A 14748-nucleotide genomic window follows, 5' to 3' on the forward strand; every position below is an offset into this window, starting at 1 on the left:
AACCATACAAAGAGCCACCTCATTTTCCTCAGAATGTGAGAATATCCAGATAATAATAAACTAAATGTTTACTTATTCTTCAATAAATACATTGACAAATGGCAATAAGATTATGATACAAGCTTAGTAATTCTTAAAAGCAGCTTTAACTATTTTGATAATTGCAATCCAACTTTAAAATCTGGGTACCTTATGAGATAGGATGCCCCTGTAGCACTTAGTGAAGATGCTACCTCCACCGACAAGAGATCTTCTCCCATCAGTGTAGGTACTCCCCCTCCTCAAGAGGTGGTAGCTCCCATTGACATAGCACTGCCTACGGCCTATCTAACACAAGTGCTGAAGATCAGTCATTAATGGTGGTAAAACAACCTAGATCCTTGGATGGAAAGCACAATAAAGAATCATCTTCATGTTCATGATTCTAAGGAATGGTAGAAAGGAAAACAGCACAATAAAGATAACGATTTCAAGAAGGCAGAATTAAGCAAACTCAGAGAGCTGATGAGTAAGATCCCATGGGAAGCAAGTCTAAGGGGAAAACAGTTTCAGAAAGTTGGCAGTTTTTCCAAGAGACATTATTAAAGGCACAAGAACAAACTATCCCACTGCATAGGAAATATAGGAAGTATGGCAAGAGACTGCCCGGGCTTAACCAGGAGATCTTCAATGATCTAAAAATCAAAAAAGAGCCCTAAAAAAGTGGAAACTGGGTCAGATTACAAAGGATGAATATAAACAAACAAGCATATAGGGACAAAATTAGAAAGACCAAGGCATAAAATGAGATTAAACTAGCTGGAGACATAAAGGGTAACAAGTAAATATTCTACAAATACATTTGAAGCAATAGGAAGACCATCGACGGGCAGGCCCATTACTCAATGAGGGGGGAAAAACAAGAACAGAAAATGTGGAAATGGCAGAAGTGCTAAATTACTTTTTTGTTTCAGTTTTCACCAAAAAGGTTAGTAGCAATTGGATGCAGGGCCAGTTCTAACATTGTTGCCACCCGAAGCAAAAAAAAAAAAAAGAGCCCCGCCCTGCCCCCGCAAGCGCTGCCCTGCCGAACCCCTCCCCATCATGTCACCCCGCTCGCCCCCCCGAGCATCGTGCCACGCCGCCCAAGCCCCCGCCTCCTCTAAGCGTCGCGCCATGCCGCCCAAGCCCCCCCGCCCCTCCCGAGCACCGCGCCACCCAAGTCTCCGGCCCCCGAGCGTCACGTCGTGCCACCCAACTCCCTACCCCCCCCCAGCACCGCGCCACGCCACCCAAGCCCCCATTCCCCCACCCCCCAGCACCACCTGGCCGAACCAAAAAAACCAAAAATAAACCCCAAGCGCCACCCCGTCCCAAGGTGCCGCCCCAAGCACATGCATGGTAGGCTGGTGTCTGGAGCCGGCCCTGATTGGATGTCTAACATAGTGAACACCAGTGATCCTCAAGGCTAAAATAGGGAAAGAACAAGTTAAAAATTACTTAAACAAGTTAGAAGGCTTCAAGTTGGCAGGACCTGATGAAATATATCCTAGAATACTCAAGGAGTATTCCTGACTGAGGAGATATCTGAGCCACTAGCCATTATCTTGGCAAACTCAGGGAAGACAGGAGCAATTCCAGAAGACTGGAAGAGGGCAAATATATAAAAAGGACAATAAGAACAACCCAGAAAATTACAGGCCAATCAGCTTAACTTCAGTACCCGAAAAGATAATGGAACAAATAATTAAGCAATCAGCATGCATTTGTCAAGAACAAATTGTGTCAAACCAACCTGATAGCTTTTTTTGACAGGCTAACAAGCCTTGTGGACAGAGGGGAAGCAGTAAACAGGGGCGGCTCTACGAATTCGGCCGCCCCAAACAGGGCAGCACGCCGCAGGGGGCGCGCTGCCAGGCGCCGGTCCCGTGCCTCCGCGGGACCTCTTGCAGCTGGTCCGCGGCTCCGGTGGAGCTTCCGCAGTCATGCCTGCGGGAGGTCCACTCGAGGCGCGGGACCAACGGACCCTCCACAGTCATGCCTGCGGGAGGTCCGCTGTCCCGCGGCTCCGGTGGACCTCCCGCAGGCATGACTTTGGAAGCTCCACCGGACCCGCCTGCCGCCCCACGTACGCGCTTGGCGCGCTGGGGACTAGAGCTGGCCCTGGCAGTAAACATGGTGTATCTTGACCTTAATAAGGCTTTTGATACTGTCTCGCATGACCTTCTCATAAACAAACTAGGAAAATACAACCCAGATAGAACTACTATAAAGTGGGTGCATAACTGGTTGGAAAACCGTTCTCAGAGAGTAGTTATCAGTGGTTCACAGTCAAGCTGGGAAGGGCATATTGAGTGGGGTCCCGCCAGGATCAGTTCTGGATCTGGTTCTGCTCAATATCTTAATCAATGATTTAGATAATGGCATAGCGAGTACACTTATGAAGTTTGCGGACCAAGCTGAGAGGGGTTGCAAGTGCTTTGGAGGATAGGATTAAAATTCAAAATCATCTGGACAAACTGAAGAAATAGTCTGAAGCAAATGGGATGAAATTGAATAAGGACAAATGTAAAGTACTCCATTTAGGAAGGAACAGTCTATTGAACACATACAAAATGGAAAATGACTGCCTGGCAAGGACTACTGCAGAAAGGGATCTGGAAGTTCTAGCTAAATATGAGTCAACGGTGTAACATTGTTGCAAAAAATACAAATATCATTCTGGGATGTATTAGCAGGAGTGTTGTAAGCAAGACACAAGTAGTAATTTTTCTGCGCTGATTAGGCCCCAGCTGGAGTCTTATGTCCAGTTCTGGGCACCACATTTCAGGAAACATGTGGACCAATTGGAGAAAGTCCAAAGAAGAGCAACAAAAATTATTAAAGATCTAGAAAACATGACCTATGAGGGAAGATTAAACAAACCCATTTCTTTCAGTCTGGAAAAAGAGAAGACAGCGTGGACATGATAACATTTTCAACTACATAAGAGGTTGTTACAAGGAGGAGGAAGGTAAATTGTTCTCATTAATTTCTGAAGAAAAGACAAGAAACAATGGGCTTAAATTGCAGCAAGGGCGGTTTAGGTTGGACATTAGGAAAAACTTCCTAACTGTGAGGGTAATTAAATGGGTTGAACTTCCTGAGGTTGTGGAATCTCTGTCACTGGCAGTTTTTAAGAACAGGTTAGACAAATACCTGTCAGGAATGGTCTAGTTATTACATAGTCCTTCCCTGAGTGCAGGGGACTGGACTAGATGACCTCTGAAGATCCCTTCCAGTCCTACACTTCTGTAACTCTATGTCCTACTGAACATTTTGCTTTGCAACCGGATTCAGTGTTGTTGCTATATTTCTACACTAGTAGAAATTTTTTTAAAAAACACATTAGCTAGACAATAGTATTTCATCCCTCTACTTACTTTGACCAAAAAAAAAAGTGCTTCTTTCAAATAATCAAAATGTACTAAAAAGTTAACAGTAGCCAAATCCTGCAGTCCTTTTGCAGACAAAACTCTGACTACAAGTTTTGAATATGTAGGGATGGCAAGAAATGGCCCCCAGTCTTCATTAGAAGTTCTCTCATGCATTCACACTACTTAGGGCAGGTCTATACTAGAAGCACTACATCGGCATAGCTGTACTGCAGTGGCACATCTGGTGAAGACGCGCTATGCCAATGGGAGAGCACTCTTCCATCAGCATAATTACTCCATTTCTGCGAAAGACAGAAGCTATGTCAGCAGGAGACGCTCTCCCGCTGACATAGTGCCGGTGGGGACAGCACTTAGGTCGCTGTAACTTGTTTCTCTCAGTGGGTGTCTTTTTCCACATCCCTGAGCAACATAAGTTAGATCAACTTAAGCAGTAGTGTAGACCTGCCCTTACACTAGGAACTGTAGGGAATGGTCTTATTTCTACACTATGGCTTTCATTTAATTTGTGCGTATGCATTTTCCAGTACTGAAAGCTCAAATCTGGCATACATACAACCCATGGAATTGCAAGGGCATAAATGAGGGTAGACTTTTAAATACTTGTTGCATTCAGGTAACATACAGATATCCTCTAACAGCCTCAGACTGTAACCCAAACTGAGTAGCTTAATATTTCATTTACACTGACATTTTAGCAACAAGTTTAGTGTCTGGGCTAGAGTTTTACTTCTTTAGAAATTCTTCATACGTTTCATTCCTTGAATGGTCAATGGATCATTACTCCATTTTCAAAGCCCAATTGTCAATCACTTCAGTATTTCATGAAAATATGCACCTTTGTTCAAGCAGCAATACATACAGGGCTGGATTCCTCTTTCTTTTTCTCCTGCGTAACCCAACCAATTTTGTATTAGCAGGTGTGATGCTGCTCCACGTGCAGAGACATTTTGGAAGGCCTCCTCTCACCTCCACATCAATCCCCAGAGATACCAGAGTGAGAATGGAGTCTGCCTCTGGAGAACGGCCTGGGTAGCTACAGTGCAGCTCTGCATCCATTGCCAAGGGGAGAACCTCTTCCCTCCAGCATGAAGCCATGTTCTGTGGGTGTGGAACATTGTCAAGCTATATAGGCTCCTCACCCATTAACCTGGGTAATCCAGCATTTGGCCTTCTGCATGTACAAGTCAAGTTAGACAGAGAACAGTTCAGCCATATAAAGATGTGATTGTCTGTTAAGCTGGCCATCTGAATTAGCATTTTATAGTCAAGGCAAGTGAGGCAACTAGTGGTAATGTAGTTTAGGTACCTAAGGCTACATCTACCCCGCACACCCCTTACAATGGAATGAAGGGTATGTGTAGCTACACCCCACAGCGAAAAGTGGACTGAGTCCGCACCGTGGTATGCAGCTATATTTGTCAGTGAAGGGCTCTGGCAGGGAGAGGCAGCAGGGAACAGTCTGGCAGTATAAAAGCAATATAGATAAGGGAAGACATTGGTTGGGAAAGCAGAGATCTGGGTACATACCTAAAGGGTTCAGGTGTCTTTACACTACTTACCTAAGCAGTGCTTCACCATCTACACTGGGCTAGAGGAACATAGTGTATGTACTCTACATGACGCCAAAAGAAGTGTGCAGTGTAGACATACCTTAAGTCCTAGTTTTGGCTCTACTGTGATCCCCAAAACTCCCATCATACCCTGTAGGCTCCAAAACTCACACGGTGCCTAAGTTTTCAGGGTAAAAGTTCCCTCTGCACTTCAGTTACTCCTGCCTTGCTCCAGGCATCCAGACACCTATCTCCCACCTAAGCCCCAGAGCAAACCACAAACTAGGGAAAGATAGAAGTGTGGCTTCCTATCTCATGTATGGGCCCCAATCTGGTAGGCAGCTGCTGAGCATGATCCAGTCCCATTCAGAATATGGCCCGAGAGGCAAGAGGAAATGATGGTGCTGCCCACCTTATAGCTCTTAGCCCACTGGTTAGAGCATTCAGTGGGGATGGGGGATACTCAGGTTCAGTTACCCTCTCCACCAGAGCAGGAGAAAGGTTGGGGTGCCCCTCTTTAAATCCTTTCCAGAGCAGGGGGTTGGACTAGATGACCTCCTGAAGTCCCTTCTAACCCTGATATTCTATGATTTCATTGAGCATGCTTCAGGGTCAGCACTGAAATTTCCCTGCAATTGCTCCTCCCAATCATCAAGGCTCACAGCACCTGCTTTTGCAAGGTACAGGAGGACAGGCTCTTGCCACCTCTCACATTCTTTCTGCTGTTCCAGGGCACAGTAAAAAGTGATCACTTATTGCCCCCTGACTGATGATAGGTTGCGCAAAGCTGCACAACATTTGGCAGCTGTGTGTGGGCCTTAGGAACATGTGCTGCACTAGGAGTCAGAAGTAATGAGGCCTAGTCCCAGCTCTTGCACTGACTAGGATTAATAAATCTGAATCTGTCATAACAAGGCCTCAGACCCTTATCTTATAATGCAGGCACATACCATTGTCCCCATGTAAGAGGATGGTAATGGAAGTCACACAAGACTACTTTTGGCAGAGATGGGAACATCTCAGGTTTGTATTATGGCAGACCCAAGCCATATATGTGCCTTGGCTCTGCATCTGTAAAATGGGGATAAGATTTTCTTGTGGGGGGGAGAGGGAATTGTAAATGTAAGTTTACTAATGTTTGTAAAGCACTTGTACCACAGAAGATCCCATGAGGAAAGTACTGTATCTTTCAGTGCAGGGTGCAGTAAGACAGACATAGGCCACACACTGAATGATGATAAAAAGAAATGTTGAACAGCTGCTCATTCATTAAGCATCCTATATACTGAATGAATCAGAAGCCCTATGGAAAAGATAGTCTTTAATTACATGATCACATGCTATCATAAACACATGCACACAGAGTGCCAGGGCAACATTATTTATTGCATGTCCTGACTTTTTAAGTGCTTGACTTTGCAAAAGTAATTTTATTTCAACATTTTGTCTTTCTTTGTATGTGTACACATACACACACAAAATGTGCATGCACTTTCCACTGCTATCAAGAGATGACCTATACATAACCAAAAGGCCAGATAGGGTGCTTTGTTTTTAAACAGTGTTACTCTACTGCAGGCGTCAGCAACCTTTCAGAAGTGGTGTGCCAAGTCTTCATTTATTCACTCTAATTTAAGGTTTTGTGTGCCAGTAATACATTTTTAGAAGGTCGCTCTCTATAAGTCTATAATATATAACTAAACTATTGTTGTATGTAAAGTAAATAAGGTTTTTAAAATGTTTAAGAAGCTTCCTTTAAAATTAAATTAAAATGCAGAGCCCCCCGGACTGGTGGCCAGGACCCAGGCAGTGTGAGTGCCACTGAAAATCAGCTCGCGTGCCGCCTTCGGCATGCGTGCCACAGGTTGCCTACCCCTGCTCTACTGTATCTAAAACTGATACTTCAGTTATTGATTTTGTTTACTGTATAGAAAAATAACTGGTATCTCAGCCAGCACTGTGTGGTAAGTATTGGGGGGAAAAAATCATTTTACAAGAAAAATGGCAACTATGGTGTGGGTAATAATCTGGTAGCTGAAGAGGTTACCAGATAACCAAGCTATTCTGCACAGAACCATGATATCTTTACGCATAGAATGAATGAAGACTGCTTCTCCCTATTCCCTATACTGTAGCCTGATTTTATAAGTTTGTAATTGCCTGTTTGGGTTATGTACATTCTGAAACATAAATACTGAAGGGTACAGTACATCTTAATATATGTGTCACGGTAGTCTGAGTTCTTGGAGAAGACGGCTTGGGGAGGAGAGGTATAGAAGAGGAAAGAATTGATGATCGTATTTTTCATTTTCATTATGAACAAACTTGATAACAGCCACAGTGTTTGATAGACTGCCTGTGAACAGCTGATTTACACTTCTGCATTGTTGCATGTGTCTTGCCTTGGCTGTCTGCCATAAAGGGTATTGTCCAATTCACTGTTCCTTGGAGTGTGCTTCCTATCTCTCTGCAGTTAGAGGTACCAAATCTTGTCTTTTATGTGACCTAGCATCTACAATCTGTCAAGACAAAGCTTTTGAATATGGCTTTGCAAGTTAGTGTCAGACCCAGAATTATGATAAAGTTAGTTTTCTCTCTTGCACTGAAAGTTGCTGTTGCTGCTTAAGGCACCAATTAGAGCTGGCTTACATCTCTTGGTTAAGTTAAAAAATCCTACCCAGCATTTAATTACTGTGAAAAAAATGTTTATGTATAAAAGTACTAACACATGATCTTTGTAAGCTATCAAACATACTTAACCGTTACAGCGGGACAGCACAGATAAGGCACAGATCTGGGAAACAGATCCAGGATCTGTTCCCAGCCATGCCACACACTTTGGTTAAGTAATTCCCCCCCATATACTTTCTTAGTTATTTACACTTGTGCAAAATGCAACCTTATCAGCGTGGCAATGTTTTACACCTACTTTGCTCACCTGGAAATGGCTACAAGGAGTGCTACACAACAACAAGAAAAAACCTAAACAAATGACACACAAAAAACAGTCCCTCTGTAGCAGTTTCTCTACCTGTAAAAAAGGAATAATACTTACCTCACAGAAATGTAAGATTTAAAATGTACTGATATTTTAATGGCTTCAGATTTCCATGTGGAAGGGGCTATATAAATGCATGATTTCCACACTTTACCCAAAGAAAGGATCTCTTACAAAGCCTTCCAGATGGCTTGCCCTTATAGAATTCCCAATATTAATTAACTAAGGATTCATCAGTGAAAGATGAATAAATTAAAAGGAGTCACTATCAAAATTAAGCTCCATATTTGCCTTGTCTTTTATTCTGTGTTTAGTTACATTTTGTAATATGTTGTTTAGCAGCTCAACAATAATTTGCTAATAAATTTGGCCCAACAAGGTGTAGTAAGATAGTATGTATGCATGCATGCCCAGAAGAGAAGATGAAACCATGGTGCTGAGAGAAAAAACAAGGTGAGGAAAATAAAGACTTGTACTTTAAGTTTACGCTAGTCCAAACCATAGGTCGGGGTGGCCAACCTGTGGCTCTTCAGAGGTTAATATGCTGCTCCTTGTATAGGCACTGACTCCTGGGGCTGGAGCTACAGGCACCAACTTTCCAATGTGCTGGGGGGTGCTCACTGCTTAACCCTAGGTTCTGCCCCCACTCCACCCCTTCCCACCCCCTCCCCTGAACCTGCAGTGCCCTTGCTCCTTTCCGCTCCCCCCAGACCCTCCTGCATGCCATAAAACTGTTGATCAGGAGGTGCGGGGAGGGGGGGAGGTGCTGATCGGCGGGGCTGCAGGGGGTGGGTGGCACTGGGAGCGGGGTCAGAGAGCTGATCGGGGCTGCTGACATATTACTGTGGCTCTTTGGCAATGTACATTAGTAAATTCTGGCTCCTTCTCAGGCTCAGGTTGGCCACCCCTGCCATAGGTGAAAGCAGAAGTTGGGGGAAGAACTGGAACTGTTCCAAAACTGCAGTGTGAGAATATGTGGGTTGCAGTGCATAAGTAAAACTCCATTTTATTTCTATAAAGATATTATGAGTCTACATCTGCAGTTATCACTTGCTAGGTGATAACTTTAACTTTTGAAATATTTACAGTATTAATATGGACAAACTCTTGGAGTTTTTGCTCACCATTTTATTCTGAAGTGGAATTTCTCCCTTTATAATTCAAGATTGGCTCAGACCAACACTTCGAAAATATTTGAACATGCCCAAATATTGAACTCATCAAAATCAGGATAAAGAAAGGTGGTGTTTTAAGACTACATATCAGCTCCAGGTCTGTCATAATGTTTCAATACTACATTGTAGTAATTTTAGGAACACTTTAAGTGACTTGGTCAGTGAGGAGATGTTCTTGGGGGCGGGGTAGTAGAATGTTTATGATTCTACCTATAATGCTTGAATTCAGTGGGGACTTACTGTGTGTATGGAAGTGGCATAATGGCTTCCCAGATGTGAACAGCCAAGCACATGATTGAAAGACAATTACATCCTTCTAGGCTGAAGTGACACAGCTTTTTTTGCTATACTGAGAGACCAGAGACCAGCTAAAAAGGCTCTTGACCCCTGCAAAAGGGGTTTGAGGCGGGGATTGAGTCACCTGAGGCTATCCACTGACTGTCAATGAGCTCTGGCAGGGAGACAAGGGGACAGTGAAACTCTGTGAAAGAATCTATAGGGAGCTAGTCTTATTAGTAAGGTCTCCATGTGGAAGAAAAGTAGATCTCTAGGAAGCAGGATTCTGTATAGGCTGTTCAAGGTTCTCTGAAATGCTTTTGTTCTAATAAATACTTTGCTCTAAGTAGGCTGTTTGGTCACTGATTACCACTGTCATTGACATAAGTCAGACCTGCTCAGCTAATCATGATCAGTATTAGAGGTTGTAACCCAGGGGCAAGTCTGAGTGGCAGAATCAAGTGATTCCACCCCAAGAGACAAGTAACAGCTCAAGGCCTGAGACTTGCACTTAAAAATCAGGAGGGGTCAGAGGTGCAGTTACCCCAGTAAATGTGACAAAGCCCATCTCCATTTATAAAGAGAATCAAATGGGTCCTTGCAATTCTTGCATAATTAACAAGTATTTTAAGCAGGGTTTCAAAATTAATTGATACAATTTTCTTTTAATTTCTTTTTTAAAAAGGGAAAACCTGTACAAAAAAATCACTTTTCAAAATTTCTTAATTCTAATTTCTAAGAAAATGCCAGTCCTTAGTCTTTCACTGCCCTTCCCCTTTTGTCTACTGGAAAAGTGGGAAAACAGTTAAAGTGGGGGAGTAACACTTTCACTTTAAAAATAACTTATAAAAGTAACAGTTTCTCTCCAGTGTTAGAGTTGAAAGTTACTTTAAAAAGTAACTTTATTTTGACTGTAACACTGGTCAACCACTTTAACTCTCCTTAAGTAATACAAAGTAACGCTGCCCTTCCACCAGGAGGGATGTTTTGTCTTCACTTTCTTTCTTTTAAAAATTCTTTCCCCTTCCTCCCCCCAAAAAAGTGTGGAAAGCAACAGAGAGGAGAGGGATTTCATCATATTTTTTTAGTGCCACTACCTTTTCTAATGGGGAAAGAGGAAGTAAAAAGAGTGGGATTTTCCCCCAAAAAACTACAAAAATTTTCAAATTTGTAGGATTTTTTTTTAAAATTCATTTTGTTTATTTTTGGCAAGAGGAAGGGACCGGTTTTGATTGGCCTAGTTACACAAGAGGCCATCAAGTTCTTTGAGACATATTAAGTCTTGTTTACATGCTGCAGCAATACTATTCAGCATTTACATGTTCACAACATTGTACGAATGAATGGACAGGATATACAGATAATGGAACAAATACCAATTAGTTAATAAACTTAAACAAGCCCATCCAACACACCATTGGCAAACTTGATATTAGAAGTCCTAGTGTATTATCCACTAGACCTTCTACTTACTGAATTTGATAAATAAGACCTGACTATTTAAGTATAAGTTGGCAGATACTAAAGAGGTTTAGGGATTTGGAATTTTGATCCCTGCTGTTTATGATTTAGAGTTGGATCAGAACCAAAACCTTGCATAACACACCTGCACACAATTTTGGGCTTGATTTGAACTCTGGAGCCTGTTTTGAAACTTACATCTGACTCCTTTCTAGGGAAAGTATTTTAATGGTAGTATTTCTCTTCTTATTAAGGGTATTGTCAAGCATGCTGTGTACCAAACAGAAGAGACGGAAGTCTTCTTTATATGATTTATATTTAAGGTGATGTATACATAACTGCATCTCTAGTCCTCTAGCACAGGGGTCCCCAACCCCCGGGCCGCGGACCGGTACCGGTCCACGGCCTGTTAGGAACCGGGCCGCGAACCAAGCCTTAGCACATCAAGCAGCGTGTCTCCGTCTAGTTGCAGGAAAACAAGCTCAGGGCTCCCACTAATTCTGCATTATGGTCAGTTGTATAATTATTTCATTATATATTACAATAATAATAGAAATAAAAGTACAAAAATAAATGTAATGCACTTGAATCGTCCCAAAACCATCCCAGGAGGTCCGCGGAAATTTTTTTTTCTATGAAACCGGTCCCTGGTGCCAAAAAGGTTGGGGACCGCTGCTCTAGCACATGCTGAGATATACATTCTAATGGTTTGATGTACTGGGAAATAATGGCACTCCCAGGGCTAGGTATCTTCAGCAGAGAGAAATTAAGTACAGGAGAGCTTCCATTCCAAACTTCTAATTGACTTTTTGAAGTCATAACCCCTTGTATCTATAGCAGTAATGGTATTAGAAGATTGGTGCAAGGACAGCAGAGGGAAAATCCAGTACAGATTTAAGTGAATGATGGAAATACTTTTACCTTTTAAAGTCTAAGCTGAAACTCTTACATTTTTTATTCTGGTAGGCTACTGTCCTTAGTGATAGTGTTGAAAGCTGATTAGGTTTATCATCAGTCTAAAATACTAATCAATTTAAATTGTTACTTTAAAAAAACTTGGTAATTTAAACCAGCATGTGGCAGATGATTTGTCTATTACCCCAAGGCGAAGTCATTTATTAGTTGGGGAAGAGATGGCCCTGCTAAATGATTCACTTTTCTGCTGTTTTAAGTGAACTGCTTTTGTCAAAATCATCAGTGGCCCAAGCTGTTCAGTTGGCATGGGCCAAAAAGTTGCTTTGAAATAGCGAATGGCTGCTTAGTTATTTAGAATATAAGAAATATAAACAGGTGTACGGAGGAACAAAATGAATGCATAAGAAGGTGTTTCCATATGCTATTTTGGGAGGACTGTGAGGGAATGAATACATTTTCTAAAGAAAATATTATACATGAATGTACATATGGCATGTAGATAGTGAATTTTTATGCTCTATTTCCAGAGTTCATTCTTGTGGCATCTGAGTGCTGATGTTTACATACTCTTGTGATTAGATATTGACTAGGCTTTGCATATATATATATTTTTTAAATGCTGCCTTAGGACTCTTGCAAGGTATCAGCAAAATCCTGGAAACTAAAGCCTACTTCATTCACAGAGCTGCTACAACATGGGGAAAAGCAAGGCAAGGTTCCCCCTCTTTGGCAATGTTTTAACCCTCACCTGGAGAGAATCACCTCTGATTTGAGTGTAGTTCTTTCTCTGTGATCAGTAATTGGCCTGTCTGCTGGGATGCCTGCAAAGTAACAATTATAGCTGTCTTTTTATACTCATCGCTAATGGGTGAGGCTGGCCAGAAAAAAATTCATAGAAAATTGAGGTTTCCACATTTTTTTTCCTACTGCAGAAAAACCAAGACTGTGCAGGGGGAGGTCAGCTTGAGGCTCCACCAATAGCTGAGTGACTATTGCACTCCCCTAGAATGTAGGCAACCCAAATATAGGTCCTTGCTCCACCCCAACTGAATCCTTTCGGGAGTTCTAGAGACTGTTTTGCTGTTTAGGTCTTGGGAGAAATTTCCAAAACTGCCTAAGTCCCATTTTCAAAATGACTTAGGTGTTTAAGTCAATGGGTCTTTCAAATCTAAGTAACTTTTGAAAATGGGAATTGGGTAGTTTGGGAAATTTTACCCTTCAACTACATGAGAAAGTTGCACCCGTTTAACATGTTTTTAAAACTGATTTAAAGTGATGCAAACACTTCTAGACACTTACTTTGATTTTAAAGAGCAGTCTATTGCCGTTTAGCTCTATTCAGGAATCTTTTTTTAAAGCTAAATGAAAATAAGCCTGGTTTAAATGGAAGTGTCTTCCCAGACTTTGGTGCTGGTTATCTAAAACAGTTTTAAAATAACCACTTTAGTTGAATTGGTGCAACTTTGTGTAAACAAGGCATTGGTGGCATTACAAGTGTGTATCCCCTGTTCACACACAAAAGCAAATTCCGCTTTCATTTACACCAGTGTAAATCTTAAGTAGCTATCTCTAGTCAAAGGAATTACACTAGTGTGAGTCTGGAGACACTGAAAGCAAAAAGGTATCCAATTATGTCTGATAGTGCTTTACATTAAAAGAAAAGCCTCCAACACACATCCACATCTTAGACTTAAGAGAAGTCAGCACCACCTCCCGCTCCCCCTGCCCAATTTCTCAAGGGCACACTTTGCACTTTCATATCTCAACTTTCTCTTAAAAGGGAAGCCAAAAGTTCCTCCAAGGCACCCTGTCCCCTCTGTATTCCTCATCCTGGCTATAACAATGGACAGGTTTGGCTGCAAATGTAGGCTTACTAGAGAAAAACCAGTGTGTGAAGAGATGAGCAAGCAGATATTTATTTGTGAGAGGATCCATTCAAGTGATGATATTTATCAGTGTCACACATTTCTTACTAGCTTTTTGCTCACAGTTTGGATGTCTCAGGTTGTACAATCATCGCTGGATGTCGGGTTGCTAGCTGGTCACATAGGTATCATAAAGAAATACACATCTCAATACATATCAGATCAGAAGAAGGAGATGATTAAGTCTGGTGGACTGTGAACACTAGTCTGTACACCCTGGAAGTAGACTAACATTATATAATACATAAGTGGCTTCACTGGGTTATGTAAAAAGTAATTCAGCATTAATTTCACCTGTGTGGAAAATTTTAATAAAAGGAACACCCACCTCCCTAGTTCCGAAGTACAGCAGCATTGTCACACTTGTAAAAACTGTGAAAATGCAGGTATATTGCTGGCTGTAGTTGCAAGTGCGTATGTTCTGCTATTTCAAAGTCCTACTTCAAATAAGAAAAGTTTAGAGTGGTGTTCTAAAAAACTCAAGCATAGAGCATTCTTGAGGAGGGGACTATGGGAATAGATAGCAATACTGCTAGAATTGCTATATTTCCAGTAGCATTCTACAAGGAGAAATATCAAGGGAATGTGTATAATTGATTGGTGGTTTTTGGATACTGGCATTCATCCTTGTTTTATATTATCTGAAAAATAAATAACCAAAAATGGTGGCATCAAAGCAAAATTGGATGTCCACATTATACTTCAAAGATCTTAAATTAATCCTTCTGCAAGAATCACTTCTTCCACAAAGCTCTTAAAAAATAAACTGTGCTAGATTCATATGCCACTGTAGTCTCACTCCAGTACTCTCACGCCCCCACATGCACCCACTATTTTTTACTTTGTAAGATTGTAAGCTCTCTGGGGCATAGGTTCAACTATGTGCAAAGACTTGGTGGAACCCGGGGTGAGAATTCACAAGGACCCCAGCACTGTGGAGAGAAACAGGCTGCTATTTTAGGGGGTAGATGGGGATTTAAAAAGGCAAACTTGGCCATCATTCCACCTCACCCAACTGTGCACCTTTAGCAA

General features: G+C 41.9%; 1 protein-coding gene across 1 annotated transcript in view; it reads right to left on the bottom strand.

Moving 5' to 3' along the window:
- NAV3 (neuron navigator 3) overlaps window positions 1-13800 on the bottom strand; it is an 862925-nt gene extending 849125 nt beyond the window's left edge. Inside the window, exons 1-2 of the mRNA XM_039497831.1 lie at window positions 13780-13800; window positions 12540-12612 (exon numbers count right to left, since the gene is read on the bottom strand). The gene's annotated coding sequence lies outside the window, so the exon portion shown is untranslated. The remainder of the gene's footprint in view (window positions 1-12539; window positions 12613-13779) is intronic.
- Window positions 13801-14748: the final 948 nt, after the last annotated feature.

This window comes from Mauremys reevesii, linkage group 1 (genome assembly GCF_016161935.1).
Source record: "Mauremys reevesii isolate NIE-2019 linkage group 1, ASM1616193v1, whole genome shotgun sequence".
NCBI lineage: Eukaryota > Metazoa > Chordata > Testudines > Geoemydidae > Mauremys > Mauremys reevesii.